Consider the following 15,266-nt stretch of genomic DNA (forward strand, 5'->3'; position numbering starts at 1 on the left):
AGGCGCCGAGGCTCCCACATCTGCTTCCGAGGACCGCGGATACAGCTCGCAGCGGCACGCTAGCGAGGCAAGCTATTTTCACCTTTTACAGGATGTTAAGTTTTTCCATAGTTTGACTCTATGCGGGATCTAAACTCCCTCACCTTTGACAGGCTTGGCAGGTGCAGTCCGGATCGATTAACTGTCTGGCTCCCTTGCCCGAAGACCCAGCCCCTGCTCTCCTAGTGAAGCTGCTGGTTCCGGCGCCTTATGTGGTGCCGGAGAAGAAGGCCAAGAAGAAGAAGGCCACGGGGACTCGAAAGAGTGCCCGTAATGTGGTGGTGTCGGACTCGTCATCCGACGAGTCCGAGACGCTCTCCTCCCGTGAGAACGAGGAGGAGGAAGAAGAACTCTCTCCCCCTCCAGCGGGGGTAGGAAAGAAAAGGAAGGCCGCCCCAACAGGGGAGGCCGAAGGGTCCAGGAAGAGGAAGACCCCTCCGCCGAACTACTCCCCCAACGCCGAAGAGTACCAAGAGGAGTGGCCAGATAGGGCCAAGCGTCCGGCGAAATCGTAAGTATTCGGATATCAGAGTAACTCATGACGTTCCTTTGTTGCACAGCCTTCCCTAATGTCGAACATAATTATGCAGCCCGCCCTGGGCCGAACTCAACGAGTTGTCGAGCGGCTCCCTGGATTCATCAGACGTGAACTCAGTTCCGCCCGCTGTCTCCCCCCGCACTACGGACAACACCGAAGTGGCTTCGCAATGAGCTCCGGGCAGGAGGAGGTGGTCCTGGAGGAGCCGCAAGGCGACCTCCCGGACTCCAGGAGTAAAGGGGACAAGACCCCCCAGGGCTCCAAGTCCGGCTTTGTGCCGGACACCGCGCCAGAATCTTCAACAATCCCGGACCATGGTAGGCAAACTCCTTCCAAGAGGAGCAAGCCTTCTGAGCCGGCGGCCTCCGTCCAACCGGAGGTGCCGGACAATCTGCTGGAGGTGCTTGACAGCGCCTGCATCGACGAGGAGCACCGTACTATTATGAGTATGGTGATCCAGAAGGTTCAGTCCGCCAAGAGCGGACTGAGTGAAGCTTGCGCTAGCCTTCTAACAGGCTTCGAGGTAAGTAAAAAATAGGTAAGAATATAACCGCATAGACAGTAGCCCCTGATGCTTTGTTTGGCGTTCGGAAAGAAAAGCCGAATAGAGGATCTACTAAATTTCGCAGGAGTCTAACAACAAAGAATCAATATGCGTATGCAGGCATCGCTGCTAGCCACCGCCGCACTGACTGCGGAGGTGGGTGCCCTAAAACAGGGCCTCGAGCGGACCGAGCAAGAGCTCGGCCTTGCCAAGCGGCAGCTCAAGGAGAAAGAAGGTAAGAAAATACCTTACAGAAAAAGTGCCTATAAAAAGACGTGCTTGCAAAAAATAATAGGATTGTACTGCTTATTGTAGGGGCCACGACTGAGGTGGCGACCCTCAAGCAGGCGCTGTCCGAGGCCGAAAAGAAAGCGGCTGCGGAGCGCACCGAGCGAGACAAACTTGAGGCCCAGGTCGGCGAGGTGCAGCAAGAGCTTCAGGCTCTCATGAAAAAACATGAGAGTTTGGAGCTTGACTCAAAGACGCAAGCGTTCGAGCTCACGGCGGCCCTTGAGACTGCCAAGTCTGCCAAGGCCGAACCCCAAAAGGCCCTCCAAGAGTTGGAGGAGATGAAAAAGATAGCAGCGGGTAAGGCATTCTTTATGCAAAGCAGAAATATTAAAGTGAACTACTTGTTACTTACCCGAATCCGGAGCTCTCTAGGGGCATTCGCAGATCTTCCCCGCAACGTAACCGACGCCGCCGCATTCTACCGAGCTGAAGAGGGCAGCTTGACGGAGAAGGTGTTCTGGTCTCCGTACGCTGAGGCTAGACACCCTGTGCCCTTGAGCGACCAGCTGAAGCAGCTGGTCGAGCTCCACAAGGTGGCCGAACAGGCCCTGAAGGGCTTCATAGTTCGGCTGTGGCCCGGGGAGGCCCTACCTGGGAGCTACTTCGAGCTGGTGCGACGGCTGGTGGAGGCCTGTCCAAGGCTCGATGTCATCAAGCGCTCCGTCTGCATCGAAGGTGGCCGTAGGGCCCTTGCCCGTGCAAAGGTGCACTGGGGTAAGCTGGACAGTGAGAAGCTTGTGAGGGACAGGCCGCCGCCAGGGAAGGAGCATCGCAAGCCCGAGAACTACTATAAGGATGTTCTTTTGGGTGCCCGCCTTGTGGCGGATGAGTGTACCAAGGATGTAATTTTTGAATGAACTCGCTCGTGTTTATCCTGTGCGCTGAAAACTTGTTCATATGCGCTAAGCAATGCTTGTTGAATTTAAAATATTACTTTCTGTGCGGACGTTTATCAAAAAATTGAGAGATGGCCAGTCATCGGCTTCTGCCCCCATGCCACTAGTGCTGGGGTGTTCGGGATAAACCTGAGCGCTCTTTTTCCCATAGTTGGGTCCTTCGAGGGAGGCGCTCAGCACAACGAACCAGGCAATTGGACTATAATGCCTGAACACTCTCACCTAGCCATAGAACTCTATTATTTTAAATTTCGGTGAAGCCCCTAGTTCGGAAGACCGAGTTCGGGGCGCTATCCACACCTTGGCCGGACAAAGCCGGCTCCTCGCTCGAAGCGGCATAAGTATTTAGGGACTCGAAAAACCTCTCGAACAGCGACCGGTCTCTCGCCTCATCATGACAGTCAGTTTTAGCTTTCTCCACTGAGGTGCTTAACCCAGCTCAACTGGGGCACAATCGCAGTGGTTCTCCTAGTGCTACCTTAGCCGATATAGCGGAACGTAAGGCACCAAAACATAGGAGCCGGGCAAACCCAACTATTGACCCAAATCATGATTCGGAGCCGATGCATATAGTGCTATAAGTTCGGGGTGCCGCACTTGTGAAAGTGTACGGGCTTCTCACACCATATTGAGGGGTACTGAAGCCCCTGGCGTGTTTGCCGTACCATGGTGTACGGGTGCAACATGTCATTTAATAAACATATATATGAAAGGAGGATAATGCAAAAAATAGACAAAAAGCTATGCATTGTTTATAGAAAGGCTGCTATCAAAGCAGAACGATACAAGTAGTGCGATAAGCAAAAGATATTGGGCTATTTAACATGTCCTGGCTAGGAGCAGGCCGCGGAATTGTATGCCAAAACAGGTATACTGCTCATAATAGAGACCACCTGGGAGTTCCATAATGCGGCATGGCTTGTCTGATTCCCTGGATCTTGCATCGTTTGTGCGGCAGTTGAATTGCCGAACAGGTCGTCCGAAGTATGGAGTCTTGAAAGTAAGAGAAAATTAAAAAAATAATTCGGCAGCCCCTAGTACGTTCTAAGCCGTATTTTGGGTTTGTCGTTATTGTGCCCCTTCCCCTGCGCCCATGGTATTTCTAGAGCGTAGTTATGTACTCGAGGCACTGGTTTCGCTATGTCACGAGGGCTGGGGTTGGGGCCGCATTGCTACGCCTGCTCAGAATGTGCCAGGCGGTCTTGTTGTAGGTTACTCCGGGCGCGCTTGGCAGTGTCTGGCTTTTTAACGGCCGGACTGGAGAATTGCCTAAGAAGGCTGCTTTGTACTTTCGTTGCGAGGGCCGCCGTGTGCTCCTCCGTACGGAGGGAGCATTCGGTGTTTCCGTTGACCGTGATTACTCCTCGAGGTCCTGGCATCTTGAGCTTGAGATATGCGTAGTGCGGCACCGCATTGAACTTTGCAAATGCGGTTCGCTCGAGCAAGGCGTGATAGCCACTGCGAAACGGGACTATATCGAAGATTAACTCTTCGCTTTGGAAATTGTTCGGAGACCCAAAGACCACTTCAAGTGTTACTAAGCCTGTACCGTTGGCCTCTACACCTGGTATAACGCCTTTAAAGGTCGTTTTTGTGGGCTTAATCCTCGAGGGATCTATGCCCATTTTCCGCACTGTATCCTGGTAAAGCAGGTTCAGGCTACTTCCGCCGTCCATGAGGACTCTTGTGAGATGAAATCCGTCAATAATTGGGTCGAGAACCAATGCGGAGAAGCCGCCGTGACGGATGCTAGTGGGGTGGTCCCTTCGATCAAAAGTGATCGGGCAGGAGGACCATGGGTTGAACTTTGGGGCGACTGGCTCCATCGCGTATACGTCCCGTAGCGCACGCTTCCGCTCCCTCTTGGGAATGTGGGTTGCGTATATCATGTTCACCGTCCGCACTTGTCGGGGAAAACCCTTCTGTCCACTGTTGTTCGGCGGCCTGGGCTCCTCCTCGTCATCGCTATGCAGCCCCTTGTCTTTATTTTCGGCTCTTAGCTTGCCTGCCTGCTTGAACACCCAACAATCCCTGTTGGTGTGATTGGCTGGCCTTTCGGGGGTGCCATGTATCTGGCACAAGCGGTCGAGTATTTGGTCCAAACTGGACGGGCCCTGAGTATTCTTTTTGAATGGCTTTTTCCGCTGACCAGATTTATAGCCTCTGAATCCGGCATTAACTGCCGTGTCTTCGTTGTTGTCCCTGCTAACGCGGCGCTTTTGCTTATTCCGACGTGTCCTGCCACTTTTGTCCTTGGTATTCGAATTACCAGGGTTCTTTGCCAAGTTGTTACTGCGAGCTAGCCAGCTGTCTTCTCCCGCGCAAAAGCGGGTCATGAGTGTCGTGAGGGCTGCCATGGACTTCGGCTTTTCCTGTCCCAGGTGCCGGGCAAGCCACTCGTCGCGGATATTATGCTTGAAGGCTGCTAGGGCCTCTGCGTCCGGACAGTCGACTATCTGGTTTTTCTTTGTTAGGAACCATGTCCAGAATTGCCTGGCTGATTCCTCTGGCTGCTGAATTACGTGGCTTAAGTCATCGGCATCCGGTGGTCGCACATAAGTGCCCTGGAAGTTGTCGAGGAATGCGGCTTCCAGGTCCTCCCAAGAACCGATTGAGTCTGCTGGCAAGCTGTGAAGCCAATGCCGGGCCGGTCCCTTAAGTTTGAGCGGGAGGTATTTAATGGCGTGTAGATCATCGCCGCGGGCCATGTGGATGTGTAGGAGATAATCCTCAATCCATACCGCAGGATCTGTTGTTCCATCATATGATTCGATGTTTACGGGTTTGAAACCCTCTGGGATTTTATGATCCATTACTTCGTCTATGAAGCATAATGGGTGTGCGGCGCCTTTATACTGGGCTATATCACGACGCAGCTCGCAGGAGCTATGTCTGTTGTGTTCGGCCCAGCCGGATTTGTTGTATCAGGAATGAAGATCACCGTCACGTGCCGTGGGGCGCCTACGCGATCCGTAGATCGATCTTGTTTGTCTTGCCATGTCCTCCAGTATGTCTCGCAGGTCTGGCGCATTTTCCCGTGCCTTGGTTGAACGGCGCCGGGACATGGCTTGGGTGGAGGGCCGAGAGGCCTCTCTGTCGCGGCTGCGAGGTGGCCGGTCGGCCATGTCATGCGCTGGTGATGTAGGTGCTTCCTCCTCTGATCGGGGTAGCGGCCTACGCTTTGGGTAACTCTTGGAGGGGCGTTCAAGTTCATACTCTTCGGCTGCAAGGACTTCGGTCCATCTGTCAGCTAGCAAATCTTGATCAGCTCTAAGCTGTTGCTGCTTTTTCTTGAGGCTGCTTGCCGTGGCTAAAAGCCTGCGTTTGAAACGCTCTTGTTCGGAGGGGTCCGATGGTACGACGAATTCGTCGTCGTCGAGGCTTGCCTCGTCTTCGGAGGGAGGCATATAGTTATCATCCTCAACCTCCCAGTCTGCCGCTCTCTCATGAGGGCTGGCTTCTCCATCTTCCTGTGCCGAATCTTGCTGTAGGGGGTGTTCTTCGGCGCTATTCGGGGTAGTATTATCTCCCGTGCCGGAATCACCGTTTTTGCTTTGGCGGGATTTAGAGCGGCGCCCCTGACGCCAACGCTTTGGATGTTTCTTGGAGGTGTCATCCTCCGCTGTTCCATCGCCATCTCCATCTTTTGGAGTATCCACCATGTATATATCATATGACGAGGTGGCCTTCCAGCGCCCTACAGGTGCTGGTTCCTGTTCGTCTCCAGCATCGTCGTCCATACCGTCGATGTCTTCGGAGTCGAAGTCAAGCATGTCGGTTAAATCGTCAACAGTGGCTACAAAGTGGGTGGTGGGTGGGCTTCGAATTTCTTCGTCGTCCACATCCCATCCTTGCTGACCGTAGTCCGGCCATGCCTCTCCTGATAAAGAGAGAGACTTTAGTGAGTTCAGGATGTCGCCGAAGGGCGAGTGCTGAAAGATGTCCGCTGCGGTGAACTCCATTATCGGCGCCCAATCGGATTCGATCGGTAGGGGCGCGGGGGGTTCGGAGTCCGGAGAGGAATCCGGATCCTCGAAGTCACGGGTCACGCAGAACGCGGGATGGACGTTCGGCTCGATCGCCTTTGAGATCGTAGCCCCTGAGGTGACGTCCAGCCGCTCATCCTCGATTGGTGCAATAGGCTCCGGATTAAGGGTAGGAACCGGTACGCGTGCGGCCTCCAGGGCATTGTTCGGCGGCAGAGCAAGATCATGCCTCTCAAAACAGTGCAGCGCGCTTGGCTGTGGCTCGAATCCGTCGAAGATCAAATCCCCGTGGATGTATGCCGTGTAGTTTAAGCTTCCAAACCTGACCTGATCGCCAGGGGCGTAGCTTTCGATCTGCTCCAGGTGGCCAAGCGAATTGGCCTGCAGTGCGAAGCCGCCGAAGACGAAGATCTGTCCGGGGAGAAAAGTCTCACCCTGGACCGCATCGTCGTTGATGATCAAAGGAGCCATCGGGCCTAAAAGTGATGACACAGAGGAACTCTCAATGAAAGCACCAATGTCGGTGTCAAAACCGGCGGATCTCGGGTAGGGGGTCCCGAACTGTGCGTCTAGGCGGATGGTAACAGGAGACAAGGGACACGATGTTTTTACCCAGGTTCGGGCCCTCTCGATGGAGGTAAAACCCTACTCCTTCTTGATTAATATTGATGATATGGGTAGTACAAGAGTAGATCTACCACGAGATCAAGGAGGCTAAACCCTAGAAGCTAGCCTATGGTATGATTGTTGTATGATGAAGTTGTCCTACAGACTAGATCCCTCCGGCTTATATAGACACCGGATAGGGTTAGGGTTACACAGAGTCGGTTACAATGGTAGGAGATCTTGAATATACGCATCGCCAAGCTTGCCTTCCACGCCAAGGAAAGTCCCATCCGGACACGGGACGAAGTCTTCAATCTTGTATCTTCATAGTCTTGGAGTCCGGCTGAAGGTATAGTCCGGCTACCCGAACACCCCCTAATCCAGGACTCCCTCAATGAGATTCCTGCAAAAGCAACAAACGAAGAGAAGACTTTGGGACGCCAAGTTTTTTAGCTCTCATAAGATATCCATCTTTGATGTAATAGCGTTCCCAAGAAGTTTGCGTCAAACACTTGGCATAAGGAGTAGCAAAGGTAGGATCGTGCTCATACAAGTCTTTCATATGCTCAAAGCCAATGACATCCAAATCAAGTTGATTAACAAGTATGCATATGCGGGAAAGGGCATCCGCTACAAAATTTTCCTTACATTTGATGTACTTGATGACATAAGGAAAAGACTCAATAAATTCACTCCATTTAGCATGGCACTTGTTCAACTTGGTTTGGCCCTTAGGATACTTGAGAGTCTCATGATCGGTATGAATGATAAACTCATGGGGACGAAGGTAATGTTCCCATTCATGCAAGACTCGCACTAAAGCATATAGCTCTTTGTCATAGATGGGGTAATTGAGTTGCACTCCAGAAAGTTTCTCACTAAAGCATCGCAATGAATCTCAAAAGGCTTGTCAAAGTTGGGTAAAGCAAGCATGGGAGCATGAGTAAGCAAATTCTTACGCTCATTGAATGCGGTATCTTGGGATGGTCCCCAAACAAAAGGCGCACTCTTCTTTCTCAAAGCATGCAAAGGCGAACCAATGGTGCTAAAATCCTTCACAAAGCTACGATAGAAACCCGCAAGGCCAAGAAAGCTACGCACTTGTTGCAAATTTGTTTGTTGTGGCCAAGTCTTAATAGCATTGATCTTGGACTCATCAACATGAACACCCTTATAGCAAACAACAAAACCCAAGAAAACGAGATTGTCAATGCCAAAAAGGCATTTCTCCATATTAGCATAGAGATTCTCTTTTCGAAGAGTTTGCAAAACAGTTCGAACATGGGTGACATGATCTTTAAGAGATTTGCTATAAACAAGGATATCATCAAAGTAGACCACAACAAATATACCAATGTAAGGGCGAAAGGCATGATTCATAATACGCATAAAAGTGCCCGGTGCTTCCGATAGACCCATAGGCATGACTAACCACTCATACAAGCCAAACTTAGTTTTCAAAGCGGTTTTTCGTTCATCACCCTCGTGTATGCGGATTTGATAGTAACCATTCTTAAGATCAATTTTGGAAAAGATAGTGGCACCGCTAGGCTCATCAAGCATATCATCAAGGCGTGGAATGGGATACCTATATCGAATGGTGATAGAATTGATATGTCTACAATCGGAGCACATGCGAAAGCTACCATCTCGTTTTGGCACAAGAATGTCCGGAATGGCACAAGGGCTCAAAACTTTCACACACATGTCCATGGTCTATGAGATGTTTTACTTGCCTTTGTATTTCTTTGGTTTCTTCGGGGTTGATGCGGTAGGGAGCTTTGTTCGAAAGCGGCACTCCGGGGATGAGGTCGATGCGGTGCTCAATGCCTAGTAGTGGAGGTATTCCCGAAGGTAGCTCGTCGGGGAAAACATCGTGAAATTCCTACAAAAGAGAAGACAACACTAGAGGAAGAGTGTGAGAAGTGTTAGTTTGTGGTGCATTATCCTTGCACAGAAGGACGTAGTGTAGGACACTAGATGGGTTCTCACACACTCCTCTTATCTCACTTTTGGTGGCAAATAGGACTAAGTTCTTCTTTTCACTCATCGTGGAGGTGTTCGATTTGGGCTTTTGGCGCTCACTCTCTTTTTGGTGGCTCGCTCTCTCACTATGATCTCCACAATGGGTGGCTTGCTTGTCGGCTATCACTTGGCTTTGTGACATTGGACGAAGGACGTACTCCTTGCCCTTCATCTTCAAGATGTAGTGGTTCGTTCAGCCGTTGTGGATGACTCTTCTATCAAATTGCCATGGTTGTCCAAGGAGAAGATGGCAAACGGTCATTGGAACGACGTCGCACTCCAAGGTGTCTTCGTAGGCGCCAATTTTGAAGGAGACTTGTACTCGATGCTTGACTTGGATAGTGCCGGATTCGCTAAGCTATTGAACTTTGTACGGATGTGGATGCTTCGTCTTGGGTAATTGGAGCTTGGAGCAAAGTTCTTCACTTGCGAGGTTATGACAACTCCCTCCATCGATGATGACCTTGACGGATCGTCCATTGATGCCGGCCTTGGTGTGGAATATGTGGCATCTTTGGTCTTCTTGTTGGTGATGTTGGAGCGTCAAGACTTTGGAGACGACAAGGGCGGGACCTGAATCTTCATCGCAAAAGACTTGTTCTTCTTCGTCGTTCACTTGGCGGTGCATAGTGACTTGCTCAAGGGCTTCCAGTTCTCCTTCACTCATCGAGTCGTATGTGCCATCGTCGTTGAGGATCATTGTCCGCTTGTTGGTGCAGTCATAGGACTTGTGGCCTTAGCCTACGCAAGTGAAACAGTTGAAGGAACTCATCTTGACAGTCTCATCGGTTGGGGTTGATGATGATGAAGCTCTTGGCTTGAAGTTGCTCATAGTAGGATGACTTGGAGTCGATGAAGCTTTCTTGGAACTCGACTTGTCGACGTTGGTAGTAGAAGGCTTGGTAGTCGGTGTTGGAGTCGTTGAAACTTGGTTGTTGGAGAAGCCGTATGACTTTGATGAGAACTTGGCATCCTTGAAATCATCTTGCACTTGGCGTTCCGCTTTGGTCGCTTGGTGCACTAGCTCGATGAGGTTCGAGTATGGTTGGAAGTCGGCGATCTTCTTGATGGGATGATTGAGTCCATTCAAGAAACGTGCCATAGTTTGCTCAATGTCTTCCATGACATTGGCTCGTATCAAGGCAATCTCCATCTCCTTGTAGCACTCTTCAACGCTCTTGGTTCCTTGCTTGAGTAGTTGGGGTTTCTTGAAGAGGTCGTGGTTGTAGTAGGTAGGCACAAAGCGTGCTCTCATGACATCCTTCATTTGCGCCCAAGTAGTGATGGGTGGTTCACCTCTTGCCTCTCGGCGCTCGATAACTTGTTCCCACCAAATGAGGACATAGTCTTGGAACTCAAGGGATGCCATCGCGATCTTCTTCTCTTCGTCGTAGTTGTGCACACGGAAGATCTTGTCAACTTTCAATGCCCATGAAAGGTACTCTTCGGGATCGTTGCTTCTGTTGAACTTGGGCATGGTGAATTTGAGCTTGCCATAGCGTTGCTCTTCATTGTGTTGGGGTCGGGGATGATGATGCCCATGTTGTTGATGATTGTCAAGCTCGTGTTGCTCTTGGTGAGGAGGGTTTTCAACCTCATTTTGCTCTTGTCGTGGAGGATTTCCAATTTCATCATGCTCCTGATGAACTTGATGTTCTTGGCGATCTTGTGGAGGAGCTTGTCGAGCTCGAGGAGGAACTTGATGAATGTGACGGTGCACGTGAGCTTTATGTCGTCGTTCATGAATTTCTTCGCGAAGTGCTTCTTCTTGTTCACGAGCTTGTCGGCCCCGGTCGGCTATGACTCGACTTGAATCTCGGAGGGCTTGTTGCGCCGCAAGTGCTTGAGCTTCACGGAGTTGTTGTTCTTGGCGTTGTGCCTCAGCATCTTGTGCATCTTGATGTAGATGCATGCGCTCTTCCTCTTCATGTTGGCGTTGTAGTTGCCGTTCTCGTGCAAGTGCAAAAGCCTCTTGGGTTTGACGTCGTCGATGTTCTTGAGAGTCGGTGTCGTGTGGAGGATTGAGGCTTGCTTGAGGATCATTGCGCGTGGCACGACGTAGAGTGTTCAATGTCGGTGTACTTGAGCCGGAGATGGTGAAGTCGGAGTGTCGACTTGAGCGAGTCCTTCTTGTTGAGGACAAAGTGGAACAAGAGCGGTTGAGCAACAAAGCATGAATCTTGTCCATCTTTGCGTTATTCTCTTGCTTGTGATTGTCGAGCTTGTGGTCGAAGTAGTCCCTTCGCAACAAAAAAAAAGACACATCCGTGACATTTTGGGCCGAACGAAAAAAAATTCTGTCATACATATGACACTTCTATGATGAAAATTGTTACAAAACCCAGTATCATCATAGATGTGGTGGGCTCCTACTTCTATGACAAAAAATCATGACAGAAAATGGGCTTTTCGTCCTGGGTGGGCCGGAGATGCAGCTGCATGACATTCTTTGGGCCGTCCATGACGGAAAAAACCATAGTAGAAGCGACGGGGAGGAAAATTTCAGGGAGTTCCTCGTTACGGTGGGAGGTCGGGGGCCGAGTGATGCGCGTTTCTCTTGTACACGTATGGGCGTGTGTGCGAGGCGTTGGGCTCTAACTGAACCTGAGCGATTGCACTGCAGGCTATGCGTTACTGAACCCGAGCGATCGATCGATGGCTGTTAACTGAACCCGATCGAGCGATTCCTTGGCTACTACTGCTAACTGAAGCCGGTCGATGGGATGAACAGTGAGCGTTGCAGGGGGTGGATGAACAGTGAGAGGTGGCGTTGCCTCTGGATGAAAAGGACCCCCTGGTGTGGTGGAGGGCTGGATGAACAGTAGACGGTGGAGGGGTGCCCGTGGAGGGGTGGATGAACAGGACCCCGTGGTGTGGAGGGCAGGGTGAACAGTAGACGGTGGAGGGGTGCCCGTGGAGGGGTGGTTGAACAGGACCCCGTGGTGTGCAGGGCTGGATGAACAGTAGACGTGGAGGCTGGAGGGGGTCGACGGTGGAGATGAACAGTATCCCGTGGAGTCCCGTTTTGCAGTACACCACACCCCTCCTGATGAACAGGACCCCCGTTTCGACCGTAGCGCTCCAACACAAGTCCGTTTCCTCCGTTTTGCGGTACGCCACACCCCTCCCGATCAACAGGACCCCCGTTTCGACCGTAGGAGGTCCGTTTCCTCCGTTTTGCGGTACGCCACACCCCTCCCGATCAACAGGACCCCCGTTTCGACCGTAGGAGGTCCGTTTCCTCCATTTTGCGGTACACCACACCCCTCCCGATCAACAGGACCCCCGTTTCGACCGTAGGAGGTCCGTTTCTTCCATTTTGCGGTACGCCACACCACTCCCGATCAACAGGACTCCCGTTTCGACCGTAGGAGGTCCGTTTCCTCCGTTGTGCGGTACGCCGGGCCTCGTTTCCATCGCCTCTTCCGTCCATGCCCTCCCGATGAACACGACCACGCATTCCGTTCCGACCCATGAACATGACGACGACGCTGTTTCTCCGTTCCGACCCAGCCATGTACACGAGCCCTCGCCGTACGTATGCGCGAGTAGGCGTTCGAGACCCCGCCCGTATGTACACATATGTGGCCGTATTTTCTTTCTTGCACCCTGGCCGTTGTACGTACGTGTACATGCTACGTGCGCGCCTCTACTACGACATGTGCGTGCCTCTACTACGACATGTGCGCGCCTCTACATCGACCAGTATGTACGTACACGTTCACGATCAGAATGTCAATGCTACGTACGCTTCGACCAGGTGCGTCCCGACTGTCAGGCACTTCCTTGCCTGCAAAGATGTAGCTGGTGGGTCCTAGCAGTCAGGGGGCGAATCTTTTTTCTTGCCCGGGCGCACTTCCTTGTGTGCGAAGATGTAGCTGGTGGGTCCCAGCAGTCAGGGGGGCGAATCGTTTTGGTTTTTTTTGTCCGGACGCACTTCCTTGCGTGCGAAGATGTAGCTCGTGGGTCCCAGCAGTCAGGGGGCGAATCGTTTTTTTTTCCGGACGCACTTCCTTGCGTGCGAAGGTGTAGTTGGTGGGTCCCAGCAGTCAGGGGGCAAACGTTTTTTTGTGAAATACGGTGGCCCATCTGGTGGGTCCCTGCTGTCAGGTGGAGGAATCATTATTTTCCGCGTAATAAGGAGGCACTTCCTTGCTGCCGCCGTGGACCCAGCTGTCAGCCTCTCCACGTACAGTCCACGTCCAATGGAAGTCGTTCCTTGACCACGTTGACCACGCCGCGCCGAGAGCACCAGGGCGGTGGATGACGGCGAGGCCTAGGAAGGGGACGACACGGAGGCAGGGAAGACTCGACAGTTGTTTCCCACGCGGAGGGGAGTATGACTGTACGAGGATTTACGGTCGATGGGCCATTTTACGTGTGGGTGAGTAGAGGGATGGCTAGACCAGCGATGGGAGTACGGTCGGGCGGTGAGGCCTGCGCGGCAGCACAGCCGGCCGCGCGGAGGAGGGAGCAGGAAGTCCCGCCGGCGCTTGTTTGAGCGGCTTGAGCAGAAAGAGCAGAGATTGAAGAAGCACGACGGCCGTTGGATGGACATCCAACAGTCAGTGCTTGTGCGTCAACCTTTTTTTAGGAAAGCCTCAAATCTGTGGAAAACAGCATACAACCCATTTGCTAATTCTTAAGGTTTTCTTTGGAGCCCATATTCTTTTTGTTAGCATTACAGCCCATATTGTGGCAATGGTTAAAAAATTATATGAAATTTTGCATATTTCGGTGCAGTCCAAACTGTTTTTAATCCCGAAATTTCGACTAACATTAAACTAATTTTAAAAATAAATGTATATCAATATAAAATCCAACAAATTCTCCATGCATAAAAATTAATGTCATTTAAAATCTTGAAATAAAAAAAAGATATTTGAAACTAATTGCGGGTTTGATGTGTTTTAAAAATGTACAACCCATTTCTCATTACTGATGGGCCATTTTCTCGTCCAGCCGAATGAAAGCTCTCCTCGTCTTGAAAGATTTGCAGCCCAACAGGCCTGACAAAGCGACTTACTTGGAAAATCACAAAAAACTGGGCTGTGGCCGTGGACCCAGCTGTCAGCCTCTCCACGTACAGTACTCTCCCGATGGAAGTCGTTCCTTGACCATGCCGTGCGGAGAGCACCACAGTGGTGGACGACGGCGAGGCCTAGGAAGGGGACGACACGGCAGTGGAAGCCCACACGGAGAGGACTACGAGGGTTCACTGGTTCGGCTGCGGTGTGAGGCCGCCATCGCCGCAGGGCCTGGCCGGCGGTGGGAATAGTAGGGGGCGGTGAGGCCTCTGCGGCAGCACAGCCAGCCATGGGAGGCAGGAGCATGCGGCACGACCGGCGCTGCTTTGGGCGGCTGGAGCAAGAAGACCAGAGGTTGAAGAAGCACTACGGCCGTTGGATGGACATCGTATGGTCACTGGAGCTAGAATCGTTCATATTGACTAGGTTGACAAACCCTTCGTCCCCGTCAACTTAGTAGGCCCACAAGTCAGACTCCCAGCAAGGTGGGTCCCAGCTAGCCGGGGGAGTATTCATTTTTTTGTGCATAATAAGGAGGCACTTCCGGTGGGTCCGAGCTGACAGCGGGGGGAACATTTTTTTCGCGAAATACAGTGGCCCGTCCGGTGGGTCCCAATAGTCAGGGGGAAACGATTTTTTCGCAAAATAATGATGGCCCGTCCGGTGGGTACCCGCTGTTAGGTGGAGGAATAATTATTTTCCGTGTAATAAGGAGGCACTTCCTTGCGGCTGCCGTGGACCCGGCTGTCAGCCTCTCCACATATAGTACTCTTCCAATGGATGTCGGTCATTGACCACGCCATGCCGAGGGCACCACGGCGGTGGACGTCGGCGAGGCCTAGGAAGGGGACGACGCGGAGCCGTGCAAGACGCGGCAGTGGATGCCCGAGCGGAGAGGAGTACGAGCGTTCACTGGTCCGGCTGCGGTGTGAGGCTGCCGTCGCCGCAGAATAACAGGGCGTGTGGGCGAGTGGAGGGATGGCCTGGCCAGTGGTTTGAGTAGTATGGGGGTGGTGAGGCCTCTGCGGTAGCACAACCGGCCACGGGAGGCAGGAGTAGGCGGCACGACCGACGCTGCTTTGGGCGGCTGGAGCAAGAAGACCAGATTGAATAAGCACTATGGCCGTTGGATGGACATCATACGGTCACTGGAGTATTGACTAAGTTGACAAAGCTCTCCGTCCCTGTCAACTTAGTAGGCCCACAAGTCAGCCCACCAATATGGTGGGTCCCAGCTAGCAGGGGGGTATTCATTTTTATGGGCGTAATAAGGAGGCACTTCCTTGTGTGCGAAGATATAGCTGGTGGGTCCGA

The sequence above is a fragment of the Triticum urartu genome, chromosome 2A, assembly GCF_056163025.1.
Source record: "Triticum urartu cultivar PI428250 chromosome 2A, HENAU_Tu73, whole genome shotgun sequence".
Taxonomy (NCBI): Eukaryota; Viridiplantae; Streptophyta; class Magnoliopsida; order Poales; family Poaceae; genus Triticum; species Triticum urartu.